At 45.4% G+C, this 13140-nt stretch overlaps 1 protein-coding gene across 3 annotated transcripts in view; it reads right to left on the bottom strand.

Moving 5' to 3' along the window:
• Positions 1-4376, bottom strand: part of NPVF (neuropeptide VF precursor) — a 54998-nt gene extending 50622 nt beyond the window's left edge. For all 3 annotated transcript variants that reach the window (XM_054019219.1, XM_054019220.1, XM_054019221.1), the window contains exon 1: positions 3858-4376. The gene's annotated coding sequence lies outside the window, so the exon portion shown is untranslated. The remainder of the gene's footprint in view (positions 1-3857) is intronic.
• Positions 4377-13140: the final 8764 nt, after the last annotated feature.

The following is a 13140-nucleotide window of genomic DNA, read 5'->3' as shown; positions in this document are numbered from 1 at the left end:
AGCAGTATGGGGCCAGCTGGGGAGAAGGGGAAGCTCTCTACCACTGTATCCTGGAATGCCAGTTCCACAGCGGAAGGGAAAGCCCCCCTTTAACTGGAGTGAAATAGGCAGAGCAGATCTGGCAGCAACACTAGCGAACATGAAGTGAGCAGGAGGCAGCTTGAAGGAGGAGGTAACTACTAGGTCAAACTCCTAAGGCCCACAGGAAGGGAGCTCCGTTACAGCTCAGATAAGGAGCTCTGCATAACAGCAGCTTGTGCCTCCTGTACAGATCCTAAGTTGCCCTCCAGTGTGTCTTTGGGACAGTGTAGGACGAAAAGCAATGCTGCTATGCAGAGCTCCTAAACTGCACACAAGTGAAGCTCAGCTTGGCTTCAGCACAGTTTTAGGAAATTTTGTGGCTCCTTTAAAAAAAAAAAAGTAGTAGATTGTACAGCCTTTTGTGGAGGTGCAGAATTGTGATATACAGGGGGCCTGCTCTGCAGGTGCCTCCCCTCCCGCGCAGTCCTACCACCAATTGCTTCCATAACTCATTCTCTTTTATGGTCTTAAAGGTAAAGTGTATCTTTGCCTAAGTGTATCTTGTAGCAAATATATATCGCACGAGCAGGTGAACCAGTTTTAAGCAATGAGAGCCTCCCCTGCTCGACTCTTTGCCCAGGTCTGGTGGAAATGAACAAAACTTTGTTTTGAGGGGTGAAAAAATGTTTCCTTAAATCCCCCATCACACTGTCACCAGCTCTTTACATTTATTTACCCCCCGACTGATGTAAAGAGATCCTTGTATAAACCAGAATCAGACGCTAAACAGTTTGTTGATTTTAATCAATATAGAGTCCTTAATGCTTGATGAAATTCATACTTTAAGGTAGGCCTGCACAACATGCAGCCCGCGGGCAAGCAGTGGGGTGGGGCTGTTGGGTTCGGCCAGGGCCGGTGCAACTACTAGGGCTGGTGAACTAGGCAGTCGCCTAAGGCGCCAAGTGGTTGGGGACATCCGGGATTTTTCCTCCTTCCCCACCCTTCCCCTCACGCAGAGTGCGGTGCGGCTGACTGGGCACCTGGGCTTGATTTAGCTGCTCCCATTGGCCTCCAGCAGGCAGAGTCCCTCTCCCCCTCCCTCAGTGTCGCATTGCAGCACTCTGCGGGGGAGGGGCTGTGTGCTCCACAACTTGTTTGGTTTAGCTCCACGTGGAGCGGCATGGTGGTAAGGGGAATCCCAGGGAGCAGGAGGAGGGTTGGATGGGTCAGGAGTTCTGGGGGGAGCTGTCAGGGGGTGGGGAGTGGTTGGCTGGGACGTGGGAGTCCCGGGGGTCTGTTTGGGGGTGGGTGTATGGATAAGGGTTGGGGCAGTCAGGGGACAGGTAGGGGGTAGGGTCCTAGGGGGACAGTTATGGGGGGTGTCTCAGCAGGGGGCAGTCAGGGGACAAGGAGCAGGGGGGGTTGGGAAGTGGGAGGGAGTGGATGGAGGCGGGGCTCGGGTGGGGCTTTCCCCCCATCCTCTTTTTTGATTGTTGAAATATGGTAACCCTAAAAAAGCAGTGCCCTGGCTCAGCAGGGAGGAGGCGCCTTCCGGAGACACTGGAGAGCCAGAGCGTCGGCTTGCAGGGGCAGCATGCCCCAGCCATGGAGGAGTCGGCGCAGTGCAGGGGGGCAGCAGCCCTGCAAAGGCGGCGGCATGGCTAGCGGGGAGCAGCCACCCCCCGCCCCTCCTGCCCAGGCTGCGGCCTGGCGTGCCCCCCGGGGGCTCCTGCAAGCTGCAGCGGATGCATGCGGGCGCTGGCCCCCCATATGCCCTCCTGCGCCCCCCAGCTGCCCCCTCACCGTGCTCGGGCTCTGCGGCTCCTGGGAGTGTGAGCCACCACCGCCACTGCCCCTCCCGGAGCAGCGTGCCCCAGCCATGGAGGAGCCGGCGTGGCACAGGGGCAAAGGCGGCGGCACTGCTAGCGGGGAGCATCTGTGCCCCCACCCCTCCTGCCCAGGCTGCGGCCTGGTGCCCCCCCCGGGGGGGCTCCTTAGGCTGCAGCAGATGCATGCAGTCTGCGGCCTCCGTGCGCCCCTCGGTTCCGCCCTCAGCACGCTCGGGCTTTGCAGCTCCCGGGCATGTGAGCCGCAGGGTGCGGGGCCCTGAGCCTGCTCCGGGAGGGGCAGTGGTGGTGGTGGCTCACACTCCCACCAGCGCAGTGAGGGGGCAGCCATGGGGCGCAGGGAGGTGCAGGGGGGCCAGCGCCCGCATGCATCCGCTGCAGCTCGCAGGAGCCCCCGGGGGTGGGGACACGCCGGGCCACAGCCTGGGCAGGAGGGGCGGGGGTGTGTGGCTGCTCCCCGCTAGCCACGCCGCCGCCTTTGCAGGGCTGCTGCCCCCCTGCACTGCGCCGGCTCCTCCATGGCTGGGGCTCGCTGCCCCTGCAAGCCGACGCTCTGGCTCTCTGGTGTCTCCGGAAGGCAGCTCCTCCCTGCCGAGCTGCTGCAGCGGCCCAAGCCCGGCAAAGCCAGTGAGTGGACTCGGGGTGGGGACCGCTGGGGTGGGGTGGGGTGGGGAGGGCTTGCGGGGGGGCTGAGCGCCCGCCAGGGGAGTTCAGGGGGTGGGGGGGGAACCTGGTCTGGGGGGCAGCCTCTGGGCATGGCTGGCCCCTGGGCAGGCTGGCCCCTGGGGTCTATAAAGGCTTGTTGGGATTTGCCCCTCAATGAACTGATGAGCGGGGGGAGGAGGGGTGTTGTGCTTCGGGGGACTTGGGGGGGTTCGGTGGCGCTGGGGGGGGTTTGCCCCTCAACTGTTTTCTTTGGAGTAATATGGCCCTCGCCGCTTTACGAGTTGTGCAGGCCTGCTTTAAGGACTAATCTGTAGCCTGTTGAAGGCAAATTCTACTGACTTCAGTGGAATTTAGATCAGGCTCACGTTGAGCAAAAATGAGAATGTGATGTATTTTAGGCTATGATTTTCATTGGTGGGTGAAATTCACTGATGTGCAGAGGGCCAGCACAAGGCCTCAGAGATACTAAAGTCCCATTTCAACTCTATTTTGAAAATGTAGTTGGGGGGCGGGGAGGGGAAGAGGACAGTCTTTGGGCAGGTATGCCCCATGAGTGAAGTTTACTGACTGTAAAAGAAAGCGGGCTCCATTCTGCTCAGCACAACATTCTACCAGCTCATTTCTCGCCATCAATAAACGATAGACTGTATTTCAAATGAAAGTTTTTAATTAAAATTGGCATATTGGAGTATTGGCAGCCTCAGGACTGCTGAAATGTGACATCATTTATGACACCAGCAGTTAAGGGGCTCAGAGTCCGAGATCGTAAAACAGGTTCCAGGCCTGATTTGTTATTGATTTAACAGTCAGGATAACTTTCCCCTTTAATATTTAAACAAAACATCTCATGGCTAAGCATTAAAGATGTACTTTTCTGCAGCTTCGACCCAAATTTTTCTAAGTCACAATAATCTCCAATGAACAATCTTTTGACTTTTTTCTACCGAGCAATGTTTTCTGTAACACTTCCTGATTTACCACCCTGCACAGTACAATGCAGCTACAATAAGGAATCCCTTAGCAACCCTTTTTGTCCTTAACTCTGATGCATGATGTTTCTGTTGTGGCTGCCAAAATTCTTCTAATATCAGCAGCTGTCAAATTTTTGTGGATATAATATTTAATCTCCCTCTGCAGACACAATATTATTATTCACTTATATTGCTACCTCTCTTCTACTGTGCTGATTCTCACTTCTTTAAACTCTTTTCTTAAGTCCCATTCATTTCTCTGGTTCTCTCTAACACGGATGATACATATCCGGCTTAGCCATCTTCTTTTCCATACTTCTGATATCCATTCAAAAGATAGTTAGACACTTACCTTTCCAGTTACCTTTCTTTGCTTTCCGCTCTCACATCAGACACAAAAGTACAGAGATTGGAAGAAATTATTGATGAGTCACAACTGGAAGCTCACATCCAAACCCCTTCAATTTTAAGATTCTATTTCCCAGACCCACTCACACCTCTATGGTTTTGTTCTTGGTGTTGGTTCAATTTCCTTCTTTTCTTTCCTTCTTCTATTTCAAATATGACCAAAATCTTGTGAAAATTGTTGTTCTTGTGAGATTTCAGGCTAGGTGATGGCAATCTCATGTAGGATCTCCACAATTAAAGCTGAGACACATCTCATGAGATCAATTGCCAGTTTTGTGAGGTAACTGCTGTTCTGGGCTGACTCTCACCACCAGAAGTCGGTCCAATAAAAGGTATTACCTAACTCAGCTTGTCTCTCTAATATCATGAGAATGTGTCACAAGATTTTCTCTCAGTTCTGAACCCAATCCTTAGTCCTTATGTAGCAGAGCCAAATCTTAACCTAATCCAGATCCAAGGACCAGGTACCATATCCCATTGTCACTCTCTGTTTGAAAGGGCATTCAGTGATGGCTAAAGAAGACGGGGGGTTTTCTTTTTATTGGAGGAGTATATTAGAAGTTGGAAAATTTGATTTGTGTTATGTTTGCTGACTAGCAGTTGAGATGGAAATATGATGCACTTTGGAGTTTCCAGTTATTTTTGCATTGTATCTTTTAATTAATAGCAACAGTGCTGACAGCTCAGATAAGCATTCTTTTATTTTATAGTATTAAAATCTAAATAAACGAATAAATCACCAAAGCTTGTTTTGGAAATACATGGCCATACTTTGCATACTTTAAACCAGTTCTTTTTTTTTTTACAACTCTGGATTAATTATTTTAAATAAAAGATTTGCTGACAGCACAGAAAATCCCCTGAGGTGGCCTTCCTAAAGATAAGCCTATTCACTTTTAAAGGGCTACTGTAAACTCAAATTTGGCCTCAAATTTATTTTTTATTAAAAAAACAAGCAAAATTTAAGACCAATAGAAATAGTTTCATGCCTGATTTTCCCCCCTGAATTCCAGTGGAAACAATTGTTTTTCTATAAACATTTTTCCTATAGGGTTGCAAACCCAAACACACTGCAGCTGTGAGAAGCTGAAAGTGAAACTGACTGTCAATAAAAGTGGAATCAATGTTTCATTGATTTTTACTGTCCAGGTTGAGAGACATGCAAAAGCTAAACAAACAGCACAATCAGATAAAACATATTGGGTTTTAAAAATAGGTTCCACTTTAAGAATCTGAGATCTTACTAGTAACCTATACAAACACATTCATTTGTTTGCAATATGTGGGCTCTGAGCACCATCCCACTGGGTCCGTTTGTGAAAAGTCAGCCAATCCAATCTGTTCACTGTTTGAGGTGTTCGGCTGGATACACACCTGAGTTCTCTCATGTGCATCAGCAAAACAAATCAAAGCTTGGTGGAGCAGACTCATTGCTGCTGGTGTCTCAGCCCCAAGAAGAGCAAGTGGAGTTATTGACAAAGGAAGGCAGATCTAGTTTACAGATAGATCCTATCAGAACCCCACCCCAAGAGAGGCTGCAGAGGAATACCTTTATCATAGAATCTCAAGGTGGGAAGGGACCTCAGGAGGGCATCTAGTCCAACCCCCTGCTTAAAGCAGGCCCAATCCTCAGACAGATTTTTGCCCCAGAGCCCTAAACGGCCCCCCTCAAGGATTGAACTTACAGCCCCAGGTTTAACAAGTTAAGGCTCAAACCACTGAGCTACCCCAGTCCCATCCCATTTCTAGCCAGTACCCCTGAGTTGTTGGGATGTGCTGGCTCTTTACTGCTCTTGCACCACTGTAACTTCCTCCCTTGGTGAACTTTCTGCTGCCAAGGCTCTGAGCAGACTCTACCCCAGTTAATGCTGGCATAGATGCACCAGTGAATTGGGGCGGGGGGGGGTCTAATTTTAAATCTACCTGGCTTGAGGAAGTCCTTTAGCACATTTCACACTCATGCTGTTCGGGTCTGACATATAGCAAAACATTTTCACCAAAGTCAGGGATTTCACTCGTTCTTATTAATCTATCCCTAATGGGTTTGGATCTCTGTGGACCGGTAACTTACCCTCCTCTAGTGAAAGGGAATGTGCTGTTTGTTTGCAGTCAAACCACCTGACGGCGGCTGCATTCATTTGTTTCAAAGTGTCCGTCATATTCCCAAACTGGGGAATAAGTTCAACCATGTTCCCTGATTACCAATAAGTGATTTCCGGAGAGTGACGCCCATCAGTTCTAGTCCTATCGCCCACCTGATGACAGCTTGTGATTATTTACATGTAGCACCATAGTTCGGAAAGATCTCAAAGCAGGTGAAAATAAAAGTTTAATGATTGAATTATATATTCTCTTCTTGTGATTGAAAATAATAGAAGGCAACTGACGTGGCTACCAGACAGATTACATAAGCACAAGTTAAGTGGTAGAATAAAAATGAGTGATAGTCCTCCTTGACTTAAATACACCACTAAGTAGTATGCCCTTGAATTCAGCATAAAGCAATTTCCTCCTCCTCAGTAACAGCTAGGGGGCATTCCAAATGCAAATAGAGTCAGCTTTGCATTTTTAATATTTCACAGATACATAATTCACTGCCTCGGTTTAGAAACGTTATTGCTACCTCTTCTGCGCATTTAAATTATTTTGCACCTCCGAACTTTCACGTTAACTTTAATGTCAGCTCTTAAAATGTATTTTGTACAGACTAGCCTGTGCTTGTAGCTTTTGAAAGTCACCGCTTGCACAAATGCAGACACGGGCACAAGTAGATAGTACTATTGAACCTGTATTGTTCCACTGACACAAAAGTCTTGTTTACAAAGGGTTTTTACTAAAATCAGCCTTGGTTATCTCAAAGCCATTAAAATCAATAGATAACAAATGGGAACAAAGCAAGCGCAATTGTTATTACAATACCACATTTGTGGGTGGTGTATTCTGCATGCTATGTAACCCATGGGTACAATGAAAACTCAGGCTGATCAATATTAAAGAACTGTATTTCATAAACTGCTTTGGTGATCATAGAAATTAGAGACGGAAGAGTCCATCATGGGATAAAGGCCATCCTACTGCTAATACAGGATTAGTCCCTACAGCTATATGCAGTAGCAGAAAGATTTTGTGTGGGAGCTGGACATGAGCAGTTTTAATTTCATTTGGTGTCACAGATGAGATGAGATGTAAATCCAGAGTCCGCTCTAGTGGCCATTAACGTCCCCAGTGGTATTTGTCACCAAGGAGGAAGGTTTGTGGGACCAGGTTTGTCAATGTTTTGGAAGCACGGACTGAGGATTTCAAATGCATCAGACCTCAGATCCAAGGCTGGGTTTTTGATTTGGGGCGAATATTGTGTGTGGGTCTATTCAGAGTGTTCATTGGGTGCAAGCGCTGCCTAGTGCTCTCACAGTGTGACTTGTGAAGGCTCCCCATCACACCCCCGTATAAGAGCCAGGCAGGAATCAGTGCAGGGACAGCCTCCACTCTCACCCCGGCGGAGCGGAGGTGGGGGGGAGAGACATGGCACTCCAGAAAGGGGGGTGGCTATGCAGAGGGAGTACACTGTACCCCATTAAGTCTATGCACCTGGGAGCTCTGGGAGGCACTCTCACTTCTTGTGGTAACATATGCCTTCTGGTCCTCCTGTTCTGGGCTGGTGCAGTTCCCCACTGCCCCATACTGCAATCAAGCCCTAAATATCATCACAATAGCTCAGTCTGAGGCTATCGTTTTGTTAGCATTTCTGTTATCATGATAATAAATTCCTTTTCTGAGGGAGAATGAGTCTATGAAAAGGCAGGGTCAATTTTTCCACTGATGTCACTCCATTGACTGTTTCCTCACTGCCAGCCCTATTCATTTAACTTTGAAACTGAAAAGTAAGACTCCCTTCTTCCACCAGTTTACGCCAGTGTAATTCCATTGGCATCAACGAAGAATCAGGTTCCCTCTCTTTAGTAAGCTTGCACAGTTTTTATGCTTTGCACTCCTGCTATCGTAGCGCACAGCCAATGCAGGTAGGGAGAGTGTAATAGACAGACTCATGGAAGTGCTGGGAAGAGATTTATTTCCTTGGCCCAGAGGCCCTTGTTACAGAAAATGTGCAGGATTCTATGCTGGTTTGAGCATCATTGAACAGACTTGTCAACTAAGAGCCTAGTCCTGCAGTCCTCAGTAGCAGTTTTGTCTGAATAAGGACTGAAGGATCAAGCCCCAAGTTCTTTTTTCACACTAATTTTATGACTGCTGAAGTGACAGCTGGAAAGAACACAGCCCAATGTTTACATACCTGGTTGAGTTTGCAGGGTTGGTAGTGAGAAATCCCATGTTTTGACTGGTAAATTGAGCAAATGTGATACAAGTGGTCACTGAGACAATACGTTTGGCATGCTGCAAAGCTAGTTTTCAGGAAACATTTTGGAGCAGAACATCACTTTAAACATTTAAGAAAATCATTTGTGTGTTTCATGATCCTTCAATGCACAACACTACTGGTAGGGGGTCAAAGTCTAGTCTGACTTCCTAGTGTCCTAGCATCCCTGCTGTGTAAGCACTTCTGAGGTGCTTTCAAGACAGAGCCTTAACATAATGTATTGTGTTGGCTGTAAATTTCATGCCCAACCTTGGACAAATAACTTAACCCATCTGTGAGTCAGTTTTCCCATTTGTAAAAAGAGGCAAATACCCTCCACCTCACAGGGGTGTGGTAAGAATTAGTTCACTAATACCTGCAAAGCTCTATGAGACCTTTGGATATACATCGCTCTATAAGTACTAAGTATTGTTTTTATTATTCTGTTACCTTTTGGGTAAAATTGCATGTAACATGGTATATGTATCAAGTTGCATTAATGCAATATATTAATACAATATAAAGCTATAACGTAGCACAAATTTCTCACCAGATTTTAAGTCCTGCATTCGTCCTCATTTTCCTCCACCCTAGACAAGAGGTGGAATCCTTCAAAGAGTGACCTCCTTTAGAACTGGCTCTCATCTTATTTATTTCTAGATTCTGCCCCATTCATTACATTAAAGGTTATTTTTTTAATGAAGCACTATGGGTAGGAGAAATAACTTTTACCTTCTGCTCTAATTGATGAATGATGTGTGAACTAATCAGAAAGCTTTGCTGTAGCCACCATTAAAGCAACAGATGTATGTGGCTCAGGAGAGATTTGTTGAATGGCTTCAACCTTTAAGTGCAGAGGATAAATGGATGGTGACATCATTATGCCTTGACAAATAGAAATTATATCATTCTCTTTTTTTCATTACTGAAGGATGATTTATTTCTATGGCTTTCATTTTCATAAGCCCATCCATTGTCTGTAAAGTTAAAGCCTTTTAAAATTGCAATATGCAACTAAAGTAGCTAATAACGTACCACACATGATCAAAGAGCATATTGTTTTCTGAGCTGTTCTCGTGGAAAATACTTTTAATAAAACAATGCTATGATTTACAATAATGGAAGAAAAAAGGATGTTTGCATCCTACACCTGGGTTTATTTTAAATCAACTACAATTCAAAAGTATAACAAACCAGAAGACACTTGACCTAGTGATATTTCATCTTCATCAGCTGCTAAAGGATGCTGCTGTGTTTGGAGGGTTTTGGAACCGAATCCTAAGAATAGATAGGATTGTTCTGCATAACAGTTTTGTGTCATAATAAATGGGCAAATGTTCTCCTGTCATTGATGCTCTACCTGTATATTCTGGGCTGGTGTCTTGTTTGATCATATTTTCATACTAATTCAGATGGACTGGAATTTCCATGACATTTTCAGTTATTATTGAATTATTATTATTCACCTGGAGATGAATGCCTGGCTGCACAGATGGTGTCACCAGGAGGGCTTTGGCTTCCTTGACCATGGAATGCTGTTCCAGGAAGAAGGACTGCTAAGCAGAGATGGTGACCACCTATTGAGGAAGGGGAAGAGCATATTTGGATACAGATTGGCTCACCTAGTGAGGAGGGCTTTAAACTAGGTTCGAAGGGAGCAGGTGACCAAAGCCTACAGGTAAGTCAAGAACATGGAGACCTGGGAGAAGGTTTGGAATTTGGGGGGAGCATGGGCTGTTATAGCAGGAATCAAGGAGAGACAGACAGAACTGCGGGGGGGGGGGGGAGAGAATCAAATCAGTATCTTAGATGTCTGTATACTAATGCAAGAAGTATGGGGAATAAGCAGGAAGAACTTGAAATGCTAGTAAATAAACACAACCATGACATAGTTGGTGTCACAGAGACCTGGTGGGATAATACACATGACTGGAATATTGGTATAGAAGGATACAGCTTGCTCAGGAAAGACCAGCAGGGAAAAAAGGGAGGAGGTGTTGCGTTATATATTAAAAATGTATACACTTGGATTGAGATTGAGATGGAAATAGGAGACAGACTTGTTGAAAGTCTCTGGGTAAGGATAAAAGGGGTAAAAAACAAGGGTGATGTCATGGTAGTGGTCTACTACAGACTACCTAACCAGGTAAAAGAGGTGGATGAGGCTTTTTTTAAACAGCTAACAAAATCATCCAAAGCACAGGACTTGGTGGTGATGGGGGACTTCAACTACCCAGACATCTGATGGGAAAATAACACAGCAGGGCGCAGATTATCCAATAAATTCTTGGAATGTATTGGAGACATTTTTTTATTTAAGAAGTTGGAGACAGCAACCAGGGGAGAGGCTGTTCTAGATTTGATTTTGACAAATAGGGAGGAACTGGTTGAGAATTTGAAAGTGGAAGGCAGCTATGGCTGCCTAAAACTAGGCACCTTAAATCCATACTTAGGCACCTAAATAAGTGACCTGATCTTCAGAGGTGCTGAAGATCCACAAGTCCCCTGGAAGGAGTGAAGGTGGGACTTATTTTAAATAGGTGCTTGTATATGGATTTAGGTAACTAAGGGTGTATCTACACTTAAAATGCTACAGCTGTGCAGTGTAGACACTACCTATGAGGACAGGAGGGGTTCTTCCACTGGAGAGGTATTCCACCTCCCCAAGAGGTGGTAGCTATGTCGACCAATGAATTCTTCCATTGACCTAGCACTCTCTACACCGGGTGTTAGGTTGGTATAGCTACATCTCTCAGGGAGAGAGGTAGCTACATCAATGTAAGTTCCTAGTGTAGACTAGCCCTAAGCTTGAAAATTTGGGCCTTACTCCTCAGTCCCTTTCATGGATGTAAAATTCAGTTCAAGGTGGGAAAGGCAATGAAGTGCAATTTACTATAAATATGCATGTGCTGTAGTTCACCTGAAGTGATGAGCTTGATGCCGGCACCTTTGGCCTGTGTTATGCAGGAGGTCAGATTAGTTGATCACTGTGATCCCTTCTGGCCTTACAATGTATGAAATTACTCATTTCGTCAGATCTCGCGGTCTAATCCATTAAGAAATGTAATACAAATGTTGAAATAATCACATTTTCCTCTGCTAAAGTGTGACACCCATTTTAATGACCTGGATTTTGTTTAAACCCACTAGAAGAGCAGCATTTCTTACTAGAACTTTTTTTTTCATTTCCACCTGTTCCCAACAAGGAAAATCTCCTTCTGGCTGTACAAAATTATTGAGAGTAATGCACATGACAGTAGCACATTGTGTAACACCCCGAGAACACTGGAGACAGGCAGCAATTACACAAAAAGAGGGATTTTACAAAAATAGCAATCACTAAAATAAACATGAATAAACACACACTCAAATGTTTTAATTTGGGATGGGATAATGCAATTTAGAAGTTCTAAATTATTTTAAAATTACTTCAAAGCCATTAGAAGTTATTCTTAGATGGTTCATGAAACACGGGATCATTTTTACAATGTTTTCATGTGAAACAGGTGGTTCCTCCTGGAAAATGGCTGATGAGGGAATCCCACTTGTGTTTGCTTGATAGAAGTTGTTATGATGCTAGTGGACCAGGTGCCTGCTCTTGCCAAGGCTGTAGGCTCAGCCTACAGCTGACAAACTCATAGCTGGAAACCAGATCGGCTCATCTGTATGTTAGTATTGTTCAAGATACATGTTAGACTTGTAAGGATGTCTTTAGTTTTTAGACTCTGTAAAATGCTTGTAAGTTGCTGCATGCATTAATCTTACTTGTAATGCCTGTATCCCATGTTATAAGGTAATATGTATGTTTTGCTTTATAACTTTACATATGCCTGCTCTGAACTTGTGAACTCAGGCAGGAGAAGGGTTCCCACACCCATCAAGAAGGATTATCAAAACTAAGGGAGCCATTGAGAAGCATCAGAATACATAGACTGGGCTATGGGCCTCTCTCGCCCATGAAGGTTGCTTCGTGCAAGAAAGCTCGTCCCAACAACTTGAGTACTGGAAGAAGGAAATACAAACAGCTGACATGAAAATTCTTCATCTCTTTGCTGTTTGGACACTCACAAAGCTGGAACTGGGAAACAAAAGCAGAGAACCCCAGGGTCAACCCTAAGAAAACATTCAGTGCTGGTAGATTACCACATCTCTGTCACCTTTTGGAACCATAGATTGTGACTCATTTGTGTATATAAGTTGCCTGCTTTAATCTGTAAATAACCCTCTCATTTCTTTTTCCTAGTTAATAAATGCTTGGTTAGTTTACTATAGGATTAGCTACAAGCATTGGCTTTGGTGTGAGATCCAAGGTACAATCTGATGTGGGGTAAGTGACTGGTCTCTTTGGACTGGGAGCAACCTGAATCTTTTGTGATCTTTGGTGTAAGTGACCATTTATCATTAAGCCCAGCTTGCCTGGGTGGGAAGATAGATTGGAGAGCTCAGCGGGATGGTCTGTGACTCCATAGTAAGACTGTTAAAGTGATCCAGGAGTTCACATTTGTTACAGGGTTGGTGAAATCTAATTATAGAATGTACCACCAGTTTGGGATGTCTGCCCTGCTTTTTGACAGTCTGCCCTGAGGCGGGCACTCACAGCCGTAAACCACTGCAGACAGCATGACAATTATATCTTTACTCGCTACACAAAGTTAACAAAAGGAGGAAACCACATAGAGACAGTTAGGTTCCAAATAACCATGTTAACTAACTATATTCAAACATATACGGCCAAGCTAAATATATACCTTGTTGCTTGCCAGCTGACAGGGACAGATGCAGCCAGAGCAGGGACTGCAGCACTGAGGGGACAAGGGGTAAAATGAAGCCCTGTTGGGGTTGCCACTCTCTCAAGCACCTCTCTGGACCAAGT

Source organism: Malaclemys terrapin, chromosome 2 (assembly GCF_027887155.1).
Source record: "Malaclemys terrapin pileata isolate rMalTer1 chromosome 2, rMalTer1.hap1, whole genome shotgun sequence".
Classification (NCBI taxonomy): Eukaryota; Metazoa; Chordata; order Testudines; family Emydidae; genus Malaclemys; species Malaclemys terrapin.
The sequence above is the reverse complement of the archived record's forward strand: the minus strand, read 5'-3'. Positions and strand labels throughout refer to the sequence as shown.